This window comes from Odocoileus virginianus, chromosome 3 (genome assembly GCF_023699985.2).
Source record: "Odocoileus virginianus isolate 20LAN1187 ecotype Illinois chromosome 3, Ovbor_1.2, whole genome shotgun sequence".
Taxonomy (NCBI): Eukaryota; Metazoa; Chordata; class Mammalia; order Artiodactyla; family Cervidae; genus Odocoileus; species Odocoileus virginianus.
In genome coordinates this window covers 99,574,827-99,594,019 of record NC_069676.1, presented here as the reverse complement: position 1 = coordinate 99,594,019, position 19,193 = coordinate 99,574,827, and the positions used below count along the sequence as shown (strand labels likewise).

At 41.0% G+C, this 19,193-nt stretch overlaps 1 long non-coding RNA gene across 1 annotated transcript; it reads left to right on the top strand.

The window, feature by feature from the left end:
* The first annotated feature begins 6,449 nt into the window (after window positions 1-6,449).
* LOC110142615 (uncharacterized) lies at window positions 6,450-13,199 on the top strand. Its single transcript, XR_002315359.2, has 3 exons — window positions 6,450-6,719; window positions 7,341-7,807; window positions 13,143-13,199. It is a non-coding gene; the product is annotated as an uncharacterized lncRNA (long non-coding RNA).
* Window positions 13,200-19,193: the final 5,994 nt, after the last annotated feature.

Here is a 19,193-nt window from a genome sequence, read left to right as displayed (position 1 = left end):
CACTTCCCAGCCTGAGTTTCCGTATGAAGCTGCGTTTCTCGGAGAGTGTCAACTCAATGGGTGGGGTGGGAGGTGGGAGATGGGGGCAGGTAACGTGGAAGGTAAGGCATGGGGTTGGGAGAAAAGACAAAAAGTAGGAGAACTGAACATATTTAAGACTTATTTCGCTTATTTTAAAATTTATCCTGGAATGATACAGGGCTTGTCACCCATTTGACAGAAACAATAGTAGCAGACACTTACTGACATCTGCATATGCCATTCAGTATATCAGTTCATTTAGTCACCACAATTGCCCTGTGAGTTGGTACTATTATTATTCTCAGCCTTTAAGTGCCATATGGAGAGGCGTTGGCAACGATGGTTTAAGCGACCTCAAGCGGATTTATAACCAGAGCAGAAGGTGAAGCTGAGGGAGGACCATGAACCAAGGTTAGAGCACCAGAAAGCTCTGTTGTTAGAGTAATTGCTATGTTTTCCAGAAGGGCAGGAAGCACCGAGGACGGGTTGCTTCCAATTTATTCTGTCAATTTGTCTAAACAGGTGACAGTTATTTGGGGAGAAAATTTTATGATAAAATTTATGTATTGTTCCTCTCTTTTAATATTTCAATCATGAATCTGTGTAAAGTATGTTTACATAATAGGTATTTTATAAATCAAATTTCAGATACTAGTTTAATACTACACAAAATCAGAACAGGACTTCAAATTGTACTTAAAAATCATTTCATGTATAAGATGCTATTCTTCAAAATAGTCTCTTTAAAGTTTTCCTAAATATAATATTTATAATAATTTACATTAAGGTGTTGGTGTTTGGTGATATTTTTGCTGTTAAATTGAGTTTAATATATTATTATTGAAAAATGATTTGCTTTTAGCGCTACCAAAGTATGCTGCTGCTGCTGCTAAGTCACGTCAGTCGTGTCCGACTCTGTGCGACCCCATAGACGGCAGCCCACCAGGCTCCCCCGTCCCTGGGATTCTCCAGGCAAGAACACTGGAGTGGGCTGCCATTTCCTTCTCCAATGCATGAAAGTGAAAAGTGAAAGTGAAGTCGCTCAGTCGTGTCCAACTCTTAGCGACCCCATGGACTGTAGCCTACAGGCTCCTCCGTCCATGGGATTCTCCAGGCAAGAGTACTGGAGTGGGGTGCCATTGCCTTCTCCATACGAAAGTATAGATGTCATCAAAAATAATGAAGTGTTATTGCTGCTGCACTTTGTTACAAGAACTGCCAAATTTAAATGTGTCATAGATGATATTTTCCTCTTCACTAAGCGCCATTAACTGGGTGTCAGAACCCTTATTTTATTTTTTATTGCAATAGTAGCTACCCATTAACTTTTCTGCTCTGGATTCTTTATTTTTAATTTTCAAATTCTAATGTTCATGTTACCAGAAACTTGAAAAGTAAGTAGAGAAAAGTAAACTCTAATAATACTGTGGTCATATTATGTTTTGTGAGATCTTTTCCTTTTGAAACTATGCATGTTTTAAGCTGCTCCTAACATATTGTTAAATTTCTTTTTATCTTCTCCATGAAAGAAGATACATAAATTGAAAATAGAACCTAACCTAAAAGTGATGGCTTGAGAGAAACATTTGGTGTGAAGTGTTCTCCCTGAAAGCATTCTAAACTTCATAAGAAGAGACACTCCACCCGTGGTATCCACCACATATTCTCTTGTGATGAATAAAAACCTGTCTCTCTTTTTAGTTATCATAACAAGTTGCTCACTGTAAGATTCAGGTTCAGAACTCACAGTGCCAACTAAGAATAACACCTATTTAGTTCAAACAAATACTTCTTGTTTCAGAAATGACTTAATTGACATGACCTAATAGGTATACCATGCCCAATGGAGCAATCTCATTTTAGCATAGTTTTTTTCCTATAGGTCTCGTCTCTGTTGCACAAGAGTTGACTTGTGTAATATGAATAATGTTCTCAAAACCTATGCAACAATGTAATGAACTCAGAGAAGGCTGCACTGGCATAGAAAGTGCTGAACAAGCACACTCCAATTAACATGGGAATCTTTTGTGATTCACATCAGTACTTCAAAAGCAAATTATGTGCATCATTATTTTGCATTTTATTCCCTGGGATAAATCTAACAATATTAATGAAACATCCAAGGAATGCCTTGAGACTCTAAAGGATAAATAAAATTTTATTGTGCCTTTCTGCATATAAATCTTGTTGAATATACCTGGAGAAGTTGTGGCTCTAATGACTGAAGGACTTGCTCCACAAGAATTCCAGAACTGCATTTTGAACCTGGAATTACACCTGCTGTTAGGTGACAGGTAACCCTACTAAAAAGACATGATGCTAAATATTACTTATCTATTCATATAATTTAAAATGTCAAGCAATATATTTTCAGGTTTCCTATAGCTTTTATACAATATATCAAATGAATATTAAAGCAAAAAGATCTTAGTGTTTTTAACTTTTTGAATTATAAGCTAGTTAAAAATCATAGTGTTCTTTTAAAACATGTTGTTATCAGGTGTATATTTTTATTTTTTCTTAATATTTTAAATAATTCAATAGGAGCTAATATTGGTAAGCTTGATGAGCAAAACATCACAACATATTTTATTTATCTAACTGAGACAAAATAAGAATCCATCCAAGTAAACATCCCAAGTAGATTGTAAACTTTAGCGATAATCAGATTTTTTAAGATGAATTCAAGAATAAGCTAAAGGGAATGGAATGTTACAGTAGGGATAGTTTGGAGCCATTAACTGCTTGAGTGATCAGCATCAGGAATAACAAAGAAGCAGACAAAAGGATTTATTCAGTGTCTGGAATATTAAAGAGATATTTGTGACACAGAAAAAGTAATACTTCAGCTTGTGAGGAAGTATCTGGTTCCTTTTATAAACCTATTTTTAAAATCTCTGTATTTGGACCATGAAAGCATCTCTTTGGAACCATGCCACGACCTTTCTAACCTCCGCTTTCTGACCTCAACTCAAGAGTAAGTTCTGGGTGTGACTCCACAGATAGGGACCGACTCCCCCAGGGGGCCAGGTTTCCAAGGCACGCAGCTTGTGATCAATGCCGAGGTACACTCTATTAAGGAAACAGTTACTAAGAAAGTGGGCTGGGATGTGCATTTTGGTAGAATTTATTATAGATAACGTTGCGTTTCTGGTGGCATCATAAGGGCTGAAAGCTCCATTAACCTGCTCAGCACAGAGGGCATGAACATGCTAATAGGAAGAAAACCATGGAGGCTGGGAGGGGAGATTTTGCTGCAGTGCTGCGTTCTGCACAGAGGAGAGAGATTCGGAAGCTCTGTACACGTGGAACTGGGTCTTCATTTGCTTGTCATCTCAGGGGAGGGGCTTCTGGAAAACGGACCGGGCTTCATCGCCTCCCCGCCTCAGGAAGGCCTCTGGCAGCCCCGCGCGGGTGTGCCTCCAGAGCGGGCGCACGCGGACCTTGGCCTCCCTTCCCGGCACATACTGCTGTCTGCAGCCGTCCACGCAGCCGTCCACGCAGCCGTCCACGCAGCCGTCCATGCAGCCGTCCACGCAGCCGTCCATGCAGCCGTCCATGCAGCCGTCCATGCAGCCGTCCATGCAGCCGTCTGGGGGGCCCTGGGCGGCCCGCTGTGGCCGATCTGCAGCGCGGCGGCGCTCGCGGAGCCTCAGATGCTCTCCCCGAGGACTGGCGGTCCTCGGTCCCGTTCGTGCGCTTCCGGAGGCACACGTGGGAGCTGGCTGGTGGAGGCCCGCGCCGCCGCCCCGCTGGCTCCGGGGACGCCAGCCTCCGCGCGGAGATTTGAGGGGCAGCGTTCGCAAGCACGCACAAGCCTTCCGTCTTGCTTCAGAGTGCGCTGAGGAGTGAGAGAGGATACGCGTGGCCTCCAAATCTGCCGATGTGAAAAGGTCGATTTCTCTGACTGAGCACGGGGCAGCCAGGGGTGTTCACGGACCCAAATCTCCCCCTTCTCGGCCTGCCCTTCTTCCTGAAGCTGCCCCATCAGCCTTTGTTCTTCGGCACGTGAGGCTTCGCGCTCTTTAGGAATAATCTGTGGAAATGCATTTATTGCAGCAAAGGAAGATGCTTTTATATTCGTTTTTGCTTTCTTCAGGAAACAGGAATTTGAAGGAAAGTTTGAAAAGCTGTCGAAGACATGCCTCCGTTTATTTCCATTCATTTATTTAGCCATTCACTTGACAAACGGCAGGTTTTGTGGGCGAGAGAGACAGAGACCACAGCTATTGCTGACCTCAAGTTCTTACCATAGAGAAGCGCTAACAGAAGTATTTGAATAATAGCACATGCTCAGTCGCTCGGTCGTGTCCGACCCTGAGACACTATGGGCTGTAGCCCGCCACGCTTCTCTGTCCATGGGATTTCCCAGGCAAGCACACGGAGTGGGTTGCCGTTTTCTCCTCCAGTGAATAACAATAATTCAAGGCAAAAATTTGATTATTGGCATAACATAATGGTTAGCTAAAACACATTCAATATCAAACTGTTTGCTAAGTACCACCGAAGTATCCTCTTAAAATAATTATGATAAGTAACATGTCTATTACGTGGCAACCTCTATCCTGAGTAGTTTTTTTTTTTTTAATTAACTCATTTAATTCTCACAATGGCTTTGGGAGATGGCTCTGTTTTACTATCTCTGTTTTACATAGAGATTACATAATTTTCCCAGTTATTTTCCAACTTTTCTTTCATCACTAGTAAGAAAGAATAGGCTTCTGAATCATGCCCAAATAAAAGGTGGTAGATACCAAAATAGAACCAGAAAGGAAAATATAATTGGGACACTTGTCTAAAAGAACCCAATAGCTACTGTGTTCAAAGTACCTGAATATTTGAATGAACTAAACTTTTATTTCACAAAATAGCACTACAATCACGCTTTAATCAAACAAGACCCCTAGTGAGCCTTCTGTTGAGGTCAGTTTGATCCATCTAATGGGATACACATTACTAGGGTCACCTAAGATTTATTTGTCTATATGGAAGGGCCTCATCTTTTGCATTTTCTAAACAAAATAAAAGTAATTTATTTGATGGTGTTTGAAGGAAATAAAATATTTACATCTTCCATTTCCCTCCCTGTCTCTTTACCTCTTCCCCCATTTTCTTGATCTTACTACTGATATTTTTTCCTCAGAGTTATTACTTTAGATTGGGATATCATTTTAAAGTCCCTACTAAATGGTTATAAAGTGTATCTACTGCTTTTCTCTGCTCAGCATCTACTTTTGATAATAACACTTTGTCGTGTCTTTGGGAAAGCACCTCTTACCAGCTTCTAATAAATGTAGTTTGAGTGGGACCAAACCCATCTCCTAGGAGACTAAGATTTAGATTTGGACAAATTATTATGTTTGGACCTATGTCCTAGGTGGACAAAGTTCCATTTTTAGGTCTCCCAGGTCATGCCTTTGGCAGTCAAGCCTGGGTTTTTTTTTTTTTAATCAAAACTTCTAGAAAAAGACAATTATTTCCTTGGTATTTACAAACAGAGCAGAAGGTGAGATTGTAGTTGTTGTTGGCCATCTGGTCATCATGTTGGAAGAACCTGCAAGAGAAAAAAGCTGTCAGAGGAAAGCTGAAGCCAGAGATGATGAGAAAGAGCTTTGTGACAATATTGCTCAACTACCTGAATCCACCTATACTCAGAAAATCCCCAGAATCTCCCATTTCATGAGTCAAAAGTTCTTTATGTGAGCTGATTTGCTTTGCTTTTTCTGTCCCATAACTGAAAAAAGTCCTGAGTGACGCAGTGACCATGCGTGCGCGTGCTAAGTCATGTCCGACTCCTTGGGACCCTATAGACTATGACCCACCAGGCTCCTCTGTCCATGGGATTCTCCAGGCAAGAATACTGGAGTGGGTTGCCATGTTCTTCTCAGGGGATCTTCCCGGCCCAGGGATCGAACCCACATCTCTTGCATCTCCTGCAGTGGCAGGTGGATTCTTTACCATCAGTGCCACCTCGGAGGCCCTTACAAGGATCACAGCCTTTTGCAAATATAGCACCAGAGATCACTAAAAATGATTAACAATGCAGAGTTTAGGCTTGCTAAAATTCACCACGAGAGAAGCTGGCCAAGGGTTAGGAGAATCGGAGTGTTTTATTAACAGAAACATAGTAGCAATAAAATCTCTAGATCATGGGCCTCTAGTTGGGGAAGCTGGACCTAGTGTGAACTGGAACAGTCTTACATTTATACCATAATATAAATTCTATTAAAGCAGAAACTTCATTTTACTCATCACTGTATTTCTACCACCAAGCACAAAATATGGCACCAAATGGGAAGTTAATACATTGTGGATTAATGAACATATTGAGGGTACAGGGCTAAGAGAGTCATTGAGAAGTTCATCCACTTTGTTAGGCTCACTATGACGACAGTGGTCATTGTGAGAAAGGAAAGCCAGGTTTACTGTCAAACAACCGAGTGACTTTGTAACTAGATTGAGTCAAGCCAGAGAGGCCGTAGGTCAGAGTGGATAGACCACACGCTCTAAAGTCAGGCAGAACATCTGGATCCAGGTAGCGTAATTCACTTCCTCTATGATCTCAGGCAATCACATTTAATTTCCCTGAGCCTTCATTTTCTCAGCTTCAAAACTGGAAGCACAACATTTCACGTGTTGTTATGGAGATCAAATGTAATAATGAACATAGAATCTTCGCACAACAGTCTGGCACACAGGTAGGGTAGCTGTCATTTTTTTTCTTGTGATTGCTATTCATGTCATCATCGTTACTGTGAATCAGAACTGTAGAGTGGAAGGAGTTCTAGACATTACCAGGATGTTGTTTAATCACTAGGTTTTGTCCGACTCTTTTGCAACCCCATGGACTGTAGCTTGCCAGCCTCCTCTGTCCATGGGATTTCCCAAGCAAGAATACTGCAGTGGGTAGCCATTTTCTTCTCCAGGGGATCCTTTGTCCTATTCCTAATCTTTAAAAAACAAATTTAAGCTAAATTTCTAATTTTAGACAACTCAGATCTCCTAGGTATTCTTTTCTGTAATTATACTTGCGGAGAAATAAGATTGCGTATAAAACTACTTGGTAAGTTGCAAAGTAGAATCAGAATGCAAAATGATATTATTTTCCTCTGCTTTATATGGTTTTGTCCCTTTGCTTTTGGTGTCTCTTTTTTGGCTCACTTGACCTTGGCTCTCAGACCAGTGTTCGTAAGAAACACCAGGAAACCTGAAAAATGCAGTTTCCTGGGCCCGGCTTTTAGAGACTTTGATTCAACAGGTCTGAGGTGGGGGGAAGAAGGTACATTTTTAAACAAGCTTTTCTTTCGATGCCCATGCAGATGAACCGGGGACATCCTTTAAGACGTGCCATGCTGTAATGTGTAACTGACTTGAAGACTGCCATGCTCTCTGGAATTGTAGATCCTGCCTGGTCTTCAAGCAGTGGTTGGTGAAGGCTACTACGAGAGCTGTGGCCCACTGTGCATCGTCATTTCTATTTGTAGCTGAGTGGAGCTGGCAGCAGGCACAGGCTGGCAGCGGCTTGCAGCACACTCCTTGTCAAAGCACATACTGTTTCTGCAGCTGGCCTATATTCCCTGTACAACCCAATTATACCAGCATTGCTGAGTCTTGTGACAGTCACACATTTCATCACCTTGGGGGACCAGGAAGAGCAGCTTGGCCGTGGCATGGGTGCCGTGTGCCCTCCCCTCCTCCTGTTCATCATGGCTTAGGAATCTCGTTGGTCTCGCTTGGCACTGAGCGTGTGCTGTTCTTAACCAGAGCTGTCTGGAGCCCAGACCAGGTCAGATATTATGTACAAGCTGCAGGTTATGGAGAGTTTACCTGTTGTAAAACACTCGTTTTTGAAGCATTTCTACTATGAAGGTTGTCACTGTTATGATGACTGCCATGCCCTAGCTTTCCTTTGCTGGGCCTGTATGTCTCAGCAAAGCATTCCTCCCCCTGGATGCACATGGCTAATTCTCTGTAATTTGACAGAAACCTACAGGGTGCATCTCAGTCTCCCTGTGTGATGGAGACCCACATAGCTTTTTCCTCTTAAGGGATGCAAAGGGGCTTAATAAAGTAGGTGTTTTTTTAAATTATTGTATGAAATATACAATTGCTATATGATGCATGCTCAAAAATGCCTCTTCTTAGTCATCTAATTAAAAAAATAACAGTAGCAAGTTGATACACAGAGAAACATGTTGAGAGTATACATCATCTGGAAAATTAACCAGCCTCAGGTTACATTTGAAAGTTGCAATTGAGCAAGATATTAAAATAAACAAGATTTCTTCTTTTTATATTTTGAAGCTATCCTGACAGGTACATGGGATCAATAAATGTTGTCAATAACGACAACTCTTTTGGAGGTTAAGACCAGGGTTAAGACCTCCAATAGGAGGCTTGGGAGTTTGTGTCCTCCCATGAACACATCAAAAATACACCTACATGTGGAGAGATTTTCAGGAAAACAGAATGGAGACTAGCAGAAAGACTCTTGTACTAGCACGGTGATAAGAACGATTCACATGGATTTGGGTAGAAAGGGAAGAAAAGCGATCAGGTCAGACCTGCACACCTGGGGTAGGGGGACACCCAAGCCGGAGGTCACATGGGCTCAGAAATCCTCTTGGGGAGAGAGTGGTTGGAGTCACATGCTGGGTGCCCCAGCCGTGGGGACTGACCCTTAGGAGTCCTCTCCGTTGGCTTGAAAACCAGGGGGACTAAGACGAGTGTTGTGAGAAACCCAGATCCTTCTTCTGAAGAGCGTGCACACACTTGCTTACTCCCGACACGAGGCAGAGACAGCAGACTGAAGCTCCCTGCAAATCTGGCCCAGCTTCTGTGACTGCCCCCGAGTCTGCTCTGGCTTGGACTGAGGGTGCCAGTGCTGGATGGGGGAGCGCGCCCTCTTGGAGGACATGGCCCTTGGGGCTTCTGCTCCAGCAACTCTGGGGACTTGGCCCCATCTCCAGCGGGGTAGGGGTGGTTACTGAGCAGCGGAAATGGCCTGGCCCACCAGGGACTGGTTCTGGCCCCTCGACTCCGGCCCCAGCATCCCGCCAAGGCCACAGCGGCCAGCGGACCCCAGGCAAAGACACGACCTGTGCTCGCAGTCAGACCCAGCCATCCAGCTGAAGCCACTGGACACACATAGACTATTTAGGGAGGTTCATATACAACGTAGAGAAGGTGATGGCTCCCCACTCCAGTCCTCTTGCCTGGGAAATCCCATGGACGGAGGAGCCTGGTGGGCTGCAGTCTATGGGGTCGCAAAGAGTCGGACACCACTGAGCGACTTCACTTTCACTTTTCACTTTCACGCATTGGAGAAGGAAATGGCAACCCACTCCAGTGTTCTTGCCTGGAGAATCCCAGGGACGGGGGAGCCTGGTGGGCTGCCGTCTATGCAGTCACACAGAGTTGGACTCAACTGAAGCGACTTCGAAGCAGCAGCAGCAATATATAAGGATGTCTATTTGAGACTGCAACTAGTAACTGTTTCACCTAATTTCACCAAAATAGAGAAAGCTAAGCAAAACGAGAAGACAAAGGAATTTACTCCAAATGAAAGAACAAGAGAAACTCCCTGAATAGCTAACTAATGAAACAGAAATAAATGATTTACCAGATAAAGAGCTCAAATCATTAGTAATAAGAGAAATAACTGAATTAGCATAAAGATTAGATGAACACAGTGAGAACTTTAACAAGGAACTAGAAAAAATAAAAAAACTAGTCAGAACTGAAGAATAAAATAACTGAAATGAAAAACAGACTACAAAGAATTAGCAGCAGACTAAATGATACAGAAAAATGCATAAGTGATCTGGAAGATAGAATAGTGGATCAACATTCATATTATTGGGGTCCCAGAACAGGATAGTTGTTACCAGTAGGGATATGGAAGGGTGGGAGGCAAGTTAGGGGTAGGGATTAAGACGTACAAACAACTGTACAAAATAAATGTGCTACAAGGATATATTTTTCAGCACAATGAATGAAGACAATATTTTATAATAACATTAAGTAGAGTTCAGTTGCTCAGTTGTGTCTGACTCTTTGCAACCCTATGAATCGCAGCATGCCAGGCCTCCCTGTCCATCACCAACTCCCAGAGTTTACTCAAACTCATGCCCATTGAGTCAGTGATGCCATCCAGCCATCTCATCCTCTGTTGTCCCCTTCTCCTCCTGCCCCCAATCCCTCCCAGCATCAGGGTCTTTTCCAATGAGTCAACTCTTTGCATGAGGTGGCCAGATTATTGGAGTTTCAGCTTCAGCATCAGTCCTTCCAACGAGCACCCAGGACTGATCTCCTTTAGGATGGACTGGTTGGATCTCCTTGAAGTCCAAGGGAGTCTCAACAGTCTTCTCCAACTCCACAGTTCAAAAGCATCAATTTTTCAGTGCTCAGCTTTCTTTATGGTCCAACTCTCACATCCATACATGACCACTGGTAAAACCATAGCATTGACTAGATGGACCTTTGTTGGTAAAGTAATGTCTCTGCTTTTTAATATGCTGTCTAGGTTGGTCATGACTTTCCTTCCAAGGAGTAAGTGTCTTTTAATTTCATGGCTGCAATCACCATCTGCCATGATTTTGGAGCCCCCCAAAATAAAAGTCAGCCACTGTTTCCACTGTTTCCCCATCTATTTGCCATGAAGTGATGGGACTGGATCCCAGGACCTTAGTTTTCTGAATGTTGAGTTTTAAGCCAACTTGTTCACTCTCCTCATTCACTTTCATCAAGAGACTGTTTAGTTTGTCTTCACTTTCTGCCATAAGGGTGGTGTCATCTGCATATCTGAGGTTATTGATACTTCTCCCAGCAATCTTGATTCCAGGAGTATAATTCGTAAAAATAATGAATCACTATTTTGTATACCTGAAACTAATATAATATGGTAAGTCAACTATCCCTCAATTTAAAAAGCAAACACACAAAAGAAAAACACAATTTCTCCTCTGAGATCAATGTTACATTTGAAAGTTATTTGGTATCAATTGGAAAAGCATGATTGCTAATATAAAAATCTGGCTCAATATAATATGACTGACACAAATAAAAGAAATGACTGGCAAATGTAAATACTGATAGTGTAGTTACAGTCATCTGAGAGCCACAATTAATCCTAAGTTGTACCTAAGTCTGTAGAATTTCTGCCTTATAAAAAATTAGCATGGTCCTAAAAGGTAAGAAGATACAGAAATTAAAACAGTTATCTTATTTGAGTATTATCCCCTCTATGACTTTCAGAAATAGGAATTTGGGAAGGAAAAATAAAATGATCACAGACTCTATAAGAATAGAAATCCAATCTTCTGTGTTGACGTTCAAAGAATGAGAATTATTTAGCTGTACAAGACACAGCGAGGATCTGATATCAATTTAATAATGGTCTTCAAAAACTGGATGTAAAAAATTAATACAGAAAGTAATCAATTTTCACCCCCATTCCATTTTAGCAAGAACAAGAAGAAATGTGCCTTAATAACGAAGTCTGACAGATTTAGATCTTAAGTTCATGTTTCAAGAAGGAGAACAATTCCTGATGGACGGAATTATGAGAGCGAGCCGGCTCTGAAAGACAACACAATCTATATTGTTTTGTTAGGATGGTGTTTCAGTGGCTGTGGCCAATGTGGAAAGGTCACAGTGCTTTTTAAGCTTCCTCAACCCTAGAATTCTACGATTAAGCCTCGTTGTGGAATGGTACCCAGGAGGAACAGGCAATTGCTGAGAGAGAAGCTCTAAGAACTGCCTCAAACTCCAAAGGTTAACAGAAACGACGGGGCAGTTTCTAGTTTAACTTGGATCAGATAAGCTAGAGCTGTTAGGAAGACTAGTGACATATACTGTTCTGCAGTAAATTTCTAGCTGGAGAAGCCCACACAAACTGAAAAAGTGACAAGGATGAAACTATCAATTAGGATAGTCACAATCCAGAAGCCTGATAATTCTAATTTTTATTCACAAGGATGAAGAGACATTTCTCTGAATACAACTGGCACCATGGGTTTCCTTATTCTTCTAAAACTTTGATAAAGTTATATTTTCCCTGAAGTTATTTTTTTTATGGTGGTGAAATACACATAGCCAAAAATTGACCATTTTAACGACTTTTTATGTGTACACTTGAGTGGCATTAAGTCCAGTCACATAGCCATGCAACCGTTATTCATCTCCAGAACTTTTTCATCATCCCGAACTGAAACTCTACACCCATTAAACAATAACTCCACCTCCTTCCCTCCAATAAAGTTACTTTTATAATTAATCATACTAAGAAACTGTTGACTACTGGATAGCTTTATTAAGAGGACAAATTTAATTATGGTTATACTATCTTTGGGAAAAATTGCAGCTGCAATTAAATAATTATCTTAGGGAAACATTTATTACCCGTTGAAGGACATGGTCATTCATGGTTACAAGTTCCAAAATTTGAGGAATAGCGATCTATCATGATTTTTAAAAGCACCAACTTTGAAACTAGAGTGTTATTTAAGTGGTAGATTCTCTGCACTCCCCAAATGTGTACAAATCTAAATCCTCAATCTTTGGTTGGGAATACTTTCTCATTTATGTCTATACCGCTACTAGGCTGCAGCTCTAATACAATCCACGGTTGGGCTTATATTAGTAAACCATCAGCTCACAGGTGACAAGATGATTAATTTTGCATCACAGCAGCACACCTGAAGACTGCTGGGATTTCCAGGCTTACGGCGCGGGAGTGGGGGAGAGTGTGATACAGGGAGTGCGTGGAGGCTTTAATGACCATGGTTCAGTAATCAATTCAAAATATTAAATTTCAGAGAGAGAATTCTACATTCTGTATTCAACTTTATTTTAGCTGTTGTAAAATTCTTTTTCAATTTTTTTGTGGAAAAATATCAGTGCTATTCTAATATATGTTTATTAGCTATAATTTCAAAACAAAACTGGCTCTAGTAACATCAGGATGTAAGGTGTGCATAAAAACTGAAAAATGGGAAGGGATATTTAACCATTTAAGTAAAGTACTTTTTAAGTTAATGTCTATGTCAACTTTTAATCTTATTTTAGAAGTTTTTTGCCTTTTCTTGCTGAGTAATATTTTCATATTTACTGTTTTGCAGTTTCACCATGCTGTGCCTAAGTTGGACCTACTTTTTTTTTTTTAACCAGGACTTACCAACATTTATTTTCAACATGATCACATTAAAAAACTTTCTGTATTTTTCAGAATTGTGTGCCTCAGTCTTTCCATAAAATAGTATCTGGAGAGTGCTGCTGCTGCTGAGTCGCTTCAGTCGTGTCCGACTCTGTGCGACCCCATAGACGGCAGCCCACCAGGCTCCCCCATCCCTGGGATTCTCCAGGCAAGAACACTGGAGTGGGTTGCCATTTCCTTCTCCAATGCATGGAAGTGGAAAGTGAAAGTGAAGTCGCTCAGTCGTGTCCGACTCTTAGCGACCCCATGGACTGCAGCCTTCCAGGCTCCTCCGTCCATGGGATTTTCCAGGCAAGAGTACTGGAGTGGGAGCCATTGCCTTCTCTGTGGACCTACTTTTATTTACACTTTTTTTTTTTTTTTGCATTTTAAATCTTGGAACAGTCACAGATATTATCTCTTGAAGTACGGTTCATTTTCCAGTTGCATTTGGTGGGCCGTATCAATCTGTCTTTTGGTGCTGCTCTCTGGGTGGGTTGCTTAGTCCTGAGAGATTAAAATTAACTGAATCTCTCTTTGTGAAATACACAGGGTTTTTTTTTTTTAAGTCAATAAATACCTTTGTTTTAGATTTCTCACTGGTTGTATTTCTTCTTCATCTGATCTTGATTTCATTCTTGCTCATTCATTTTTAAAAGATCAACTTAAAAGAATATTTATCTGACCGCGTCGGGTCTTAGCCGCAGTATGCGGGCTCTTTTGTTACCAGGCAGGAACGCGCTCCTCCTGGTGCTCCGGTTCGGTAGCTGCCCCGTGGGCTCCGCCCGTGGGCTTCAGTAGATGCAGGGCCCAGGTTTAGCTGACCTGCAGCATGTGGGATCTCAATTTCCCAAGCAGGGATCAAACCCTGTCCCCTGCATTCAAGACAGATTCTTAACTACTGGACCCCCAGGGAAGTCCCTGAAATTTTATAAGGAATTCCAAGACCTTCCATCACAGTTACTTTGAAATTTAAAACATTTTAGTTTGTTAGTAATGACTAAGTCTCTCAGTCTTGCTGTTTCTTCCTTAGTGCTCATCTTCAGGGCTTCCTAAATTTATCATGAGTGAACTGTCTTTCCTGCCTGCCTTCCACCACCCCCAGATTCATTACTACCTGCCCTCTCATCCTGGGTGTTCTTCCCTGCCCTGGGATCTTGACTGAGACCCCAGCACTGACTTGGTGAGCAGCATGGCCCAGCTCTGGCCCAGGAGGAGTCCTCTGAGCTTCCAACTCTGAAGAGACAGAATTGTACACAAGGGAAGCCTCCGGCAATGGAGAGTTTCGTCAGCATTCTTTCCTTGACTAGGAGCACAAGTTAATGTTGCCCCTCCGTGTTTCTCCTCCTGAGTCTCCAAAAGCCCCTAGATTCCTCCTCTGTTTTTAAACCTATTCCTGGGGCATGGATTTTCTTTATTGTTTTAAAAATTGGTGTGATTGTCTTTTTATATCGTTATTTAGTTTAAAAAGTTATTGCTTTCTTCAGAGTGGAGGAAAAAATGCAAAGTTGACCTGACCAGTGAGTGTCAACTGGACTAGGAAGCCAAGGTCTCTGTGTTAACTACTGAGATAATTAATGCTAAAATCTGTTTATGAACATAATAAATCAACTATCTCTTTGTACTCAACAATAATTTTTTTTTGCATATGCTCTAGCTTAAAACTTGGAAGATGAATCAGCTGATTTAGAACATGTCCCCTTCAGTAACTGAATGATTATTTAAATAAAAAGGTGAGGAGAGACAGAACTGATAAGAGGCAGTGTGGTTTCTAATAGCTAGATGATTCACAATTCTAGAGTCTGTTATTTTTATATTAGTGTATATTTTTTGTTAAACCATAACGACTTGGATAATTATCTCAGATATTCTCAGGAAAAAGTATAAGCTGCAGGAAAATGCCTGATGATATATATTATGATAAGGGTGAAAAATAGAAATAGCTACAAAAATCCACAGTACTAATACTGCAGGAGAAATAGAAATAAATTAACTTAAAATTTCAAGTGAGTTAGTGCCCTGAGTCACTAACTTTGCAAAGTTTTTTGGGTATATTTCTTTTTCTAATGAGTTGTCACATGTGCTTAACATCAACAACCAACAAGTGCTTCCTGTGAGATTCAAAAATGGTTGCATTTGCTTGAAATATTGAGCATATGAGTCACTTACAAAAGCTCGTACGATAATTAAATTGGAGGAAGAGTAATGAAGTACAAAGATCACACACGCTAGCTAAATTTAAGAGTGATGTTTTGTTGAGCTGCCAAGAAAATTAAAATCAAAATATTCTCACGTAACTTTATAAATGGTACAGAAATCTTTGACAATGATATAAAATTGTTACTCCACTTTTAAAATGAAACATTCAGCCAAATGTCATCTAATTTAATGAAATGGAACTGGAAAAGGCATGTGCATCGCATTGTACTGTCCTGTATTGTATTATACTGTACTGTATGTATTGTATTGGCCTTAAAGACTCAGTTTTGCTAAGACATGATTCACCCAAACCTTGCCTAAAGAAAACCATGTGTGTGTGCGTGTGTGCAGTACAAATGAAACAGGCTATGTTTTTAATTGATTTGCGCATAAAGAGTATCTGTTCTGGGAATGGACAGATATTGGACCATGTAAACATGCCTTTTTCCATATTTGAGGAAGAGGCTGAGCAACTGGAAAAAAATACGTGTGCATACTGCTGGCAGAGTAACTCTACGGGTGTGTGAACCTTAATTTGACACACCATGTAACTATTCCAGGCACAACACACAATTTTTACAAACAGACCGAGCTGAGAGAGTCTCTGCCATTGTCCCATTGTCCTGCTATTCAGTCAACCCTGACTGTAACTATACCAGATATTTCAGGCTAGGTTACATGCAGTACTTTTTCAGAAAAAAAAAAAAAAAAGATTCATAATTATGGATTCACAAAATTTATGGACATAATTTATAAAGTGAACAACCAATCATTTACTTTTAAGCATAAGTGGACATGTTTCTGAATACATTTCTTTGGTAACTTCTATGCCCCACATGGCTCATGTCATTAAATCAATATAATCTATTTGAGAACTCATTAAGGTATTCAGCGAATCTAGTGACCATGTATGTATAAACATGACTTGTCCATTTCCCATGGTTTTTAAAGAAACAACCAGAACTTTCAGATTTGCTCTCTTTCATGTTTTCATTGAGAATATTTACTTGTGTTTTTATTATTATTTCTCTTTGCACTTTGACAAGATCTTGTCTTCTGGGACAAGAATACGGCTATTTCAGAATCTTTACTATGTTAAGCATAATAAATACAATAAAAGGGGAAAAAGTTAACAAGGGAATTCCCATTTTTAGCGGAGAAATAAAATGTGCCAACATTTCTGTATGCTTCTAAAGAAATTCAAGAACTTAGCCAGCAATGATGACAGATGGAAACTTGAATAGAGACTGGCCCATCCAAGACATGAAAGCCATCAGGATTTTTCTGATGAATAATAATGTATTAATAATATTAACTAAATAGTTCAGTTAAAAATCCTCTGCCCATTATACTTAGGGTCATTTTTGTGTTTTATCTTCTTCATCCATAGGATAAAGAACTATGGATGGAGGTTTGTAACACTGAACATGAGGTGGTGACCCAAACCACCCACAAGAAAAAGAAATGCAACAAAGCAAAATGGTTATCTGAGGAGGCCTTACAAATAGAAGAAAAGTGAAAGGTAAAGGAGAAAGGGAAAGATATACCCATCTGAATGCAGAGTTCCAAAGAATAGCAAGGAGAGATGAGAAAGCCTTCCTCAGTGATCAATGCAAAGAAAAAGAGGAAAGCCACAGAATGGGAAAGACTAGAGAACTCTTCAAGAAAATTAGAGATACCAAGGGAACATGTCATGCAAAGATGGGCTCAACAAAGGACAGAAATAGTATGGACCTAACAAGCAGGAGATAATAAGAAGAGGTGGTAAGAATACACAGAAGAACTGTACAAAAAAGATCTTCATGACATGGATAACTACCCACCTAGAGCCAGACATCCTGGACCGTGGAGTCAGCTGGGCCTTAGGAAGCATCACTATGAAGAAAGCTAGGGAAGGTGATCGGATTCCAGTTGGGCTATTTAAAATCCTACAGGATGATTCCAGCTGAGCTATATAAAACCCTTAAAAGTGATGATGCAAAAGTGCTGCACTCAATATGCCATAAAATTTGGAAAACTCAGCAGTGGCCACAGGACTGGAAAAGGTCAGTTTTCATTCCAGTACCAAAGAAAGGCAATGCCAAAGAATGTTCAAACCACTGCATGATTGCACTCATCTCACGCACTAGTAAAGTAATGCTCAAAATTCTCCAAGCCAGGCTTCAGCAATACGTGAACCATGAACTTCCAGATGTACAAACTGAATTTAGAAAAGGCAGCGGAATCAGAGATCAAATTGCCAACATCTGTTGGATCATAGAAAAAGCACAGAATTCCAGAAAAACATCCACTTTTGCTTCATTGACTATGTTAAAGCCTTTGACTGTGTGGATCACAGCAAACTGTGGAAAATTCTTAAAGAGATGGGAATACCATATCACCTTACTTGCCTTCTGAGAAACTTGTATGCAGGTCAAGAAGCAACAGTTAGATCTGGATATGGAACAATGGACTGGTTCCAAATTGGGAAAGGAGTACATCAAGGCTGTATATTGTCACCCTGCTTGTTTAGTTTATATGCAGAGTACATCATGAGAAACCCTGGGCTGCAGGAATCTCAAGCTATAATCAAGACTGCCAGGAGATATATCAATAACCTCAGATATGCAGATAACACCACCCTCACAGCAGAAAGCAAAGAGGAACTAAAGGCCTCTTGATGAAGGTGAAAGACGAAAGTGAAAAAGTTGGCTTAAAATTCAACATTCAAAAGTCTAAGATCATGGCATCCAGTCCCATCAGTTCAGTTCAGTTCAGTTCAGTGACTCAGTCATGTCTGACTCTTTGCGATCCCATGGACTGCAGCACACCAGGCCTCCCTGTCCATCACCAACTCCCGGAGTTTACCCAGACTGATGTCCAAACTCCATGCCATCAGTGATGCCATCCAACCATCTCATCCTCTGTCGACCCCTTCTCCTTCTGCCTTCAATCTTTCCAGCATCAGGGTCTTCTCAAATGAGTCAGTTCTTGGCATGAGGTGGCCAAAGTATTGGAGTTTCAGCTTCAGCATCAGTCCTTCCAATGAACACCCAGGACTGATGTCCTTTAGGATGGACTGGTTGGATCTCCTTGCAGTCCAAGGGAATCTCAAGAGTCTTCTCTAACACCACAATTCAAAAGCATCAGTTCTTTGGCACTCAGCTTTCTTTATAGTCCAACTCTCACATACATACATGACTACTGGAAAAACCACAACCTTGACTAGATGGACCTTTGGTGGCAAACTAATGTCTCTGCTTTTTAATATGCTATCTAGGTTGGTCATAACTTTCCCTTCAAGGAGTAAGCGTCTTTTAATTTCATGGCTGCAGTCACCATCTGCAGTGATTTTGGAGCCCAAAAAATAAAGTCTGCCACTGTTTCCACTGTTTCCCCATTTTTGCCAAGAAGTGATGGGACCAGATGTCGTGATCTTAGTTTTCTGAATGTTGAGCTTTAAGCCAACTTTTTGAACGCTCCTCTTTCACTTTCATCAAGAAGCTCTTTAGTTCTTCTTCACTTTCTGCTATAAGGGTGGTGTCATCTGCATATCTGAGGTTATTGATATTTCTCCCGGCAATCTTGATTCCAGCTTGTGCTTCCTCCAGCCCAGGGTTTCTCATGATGTACTCTGCATATAAGTTAAATAAGTAGGGTGACAATATACAGCCTTGACGTACTCTTTCCCCATTTGGAACCAGTCTGTTGTTCCACGTCCAGTTCTAACTGTTGCTTCCTGACCTGCATACACATTTCTCTAGAAGCAGGTCAGGTGGTCTGGTATTCCCATCTCTCA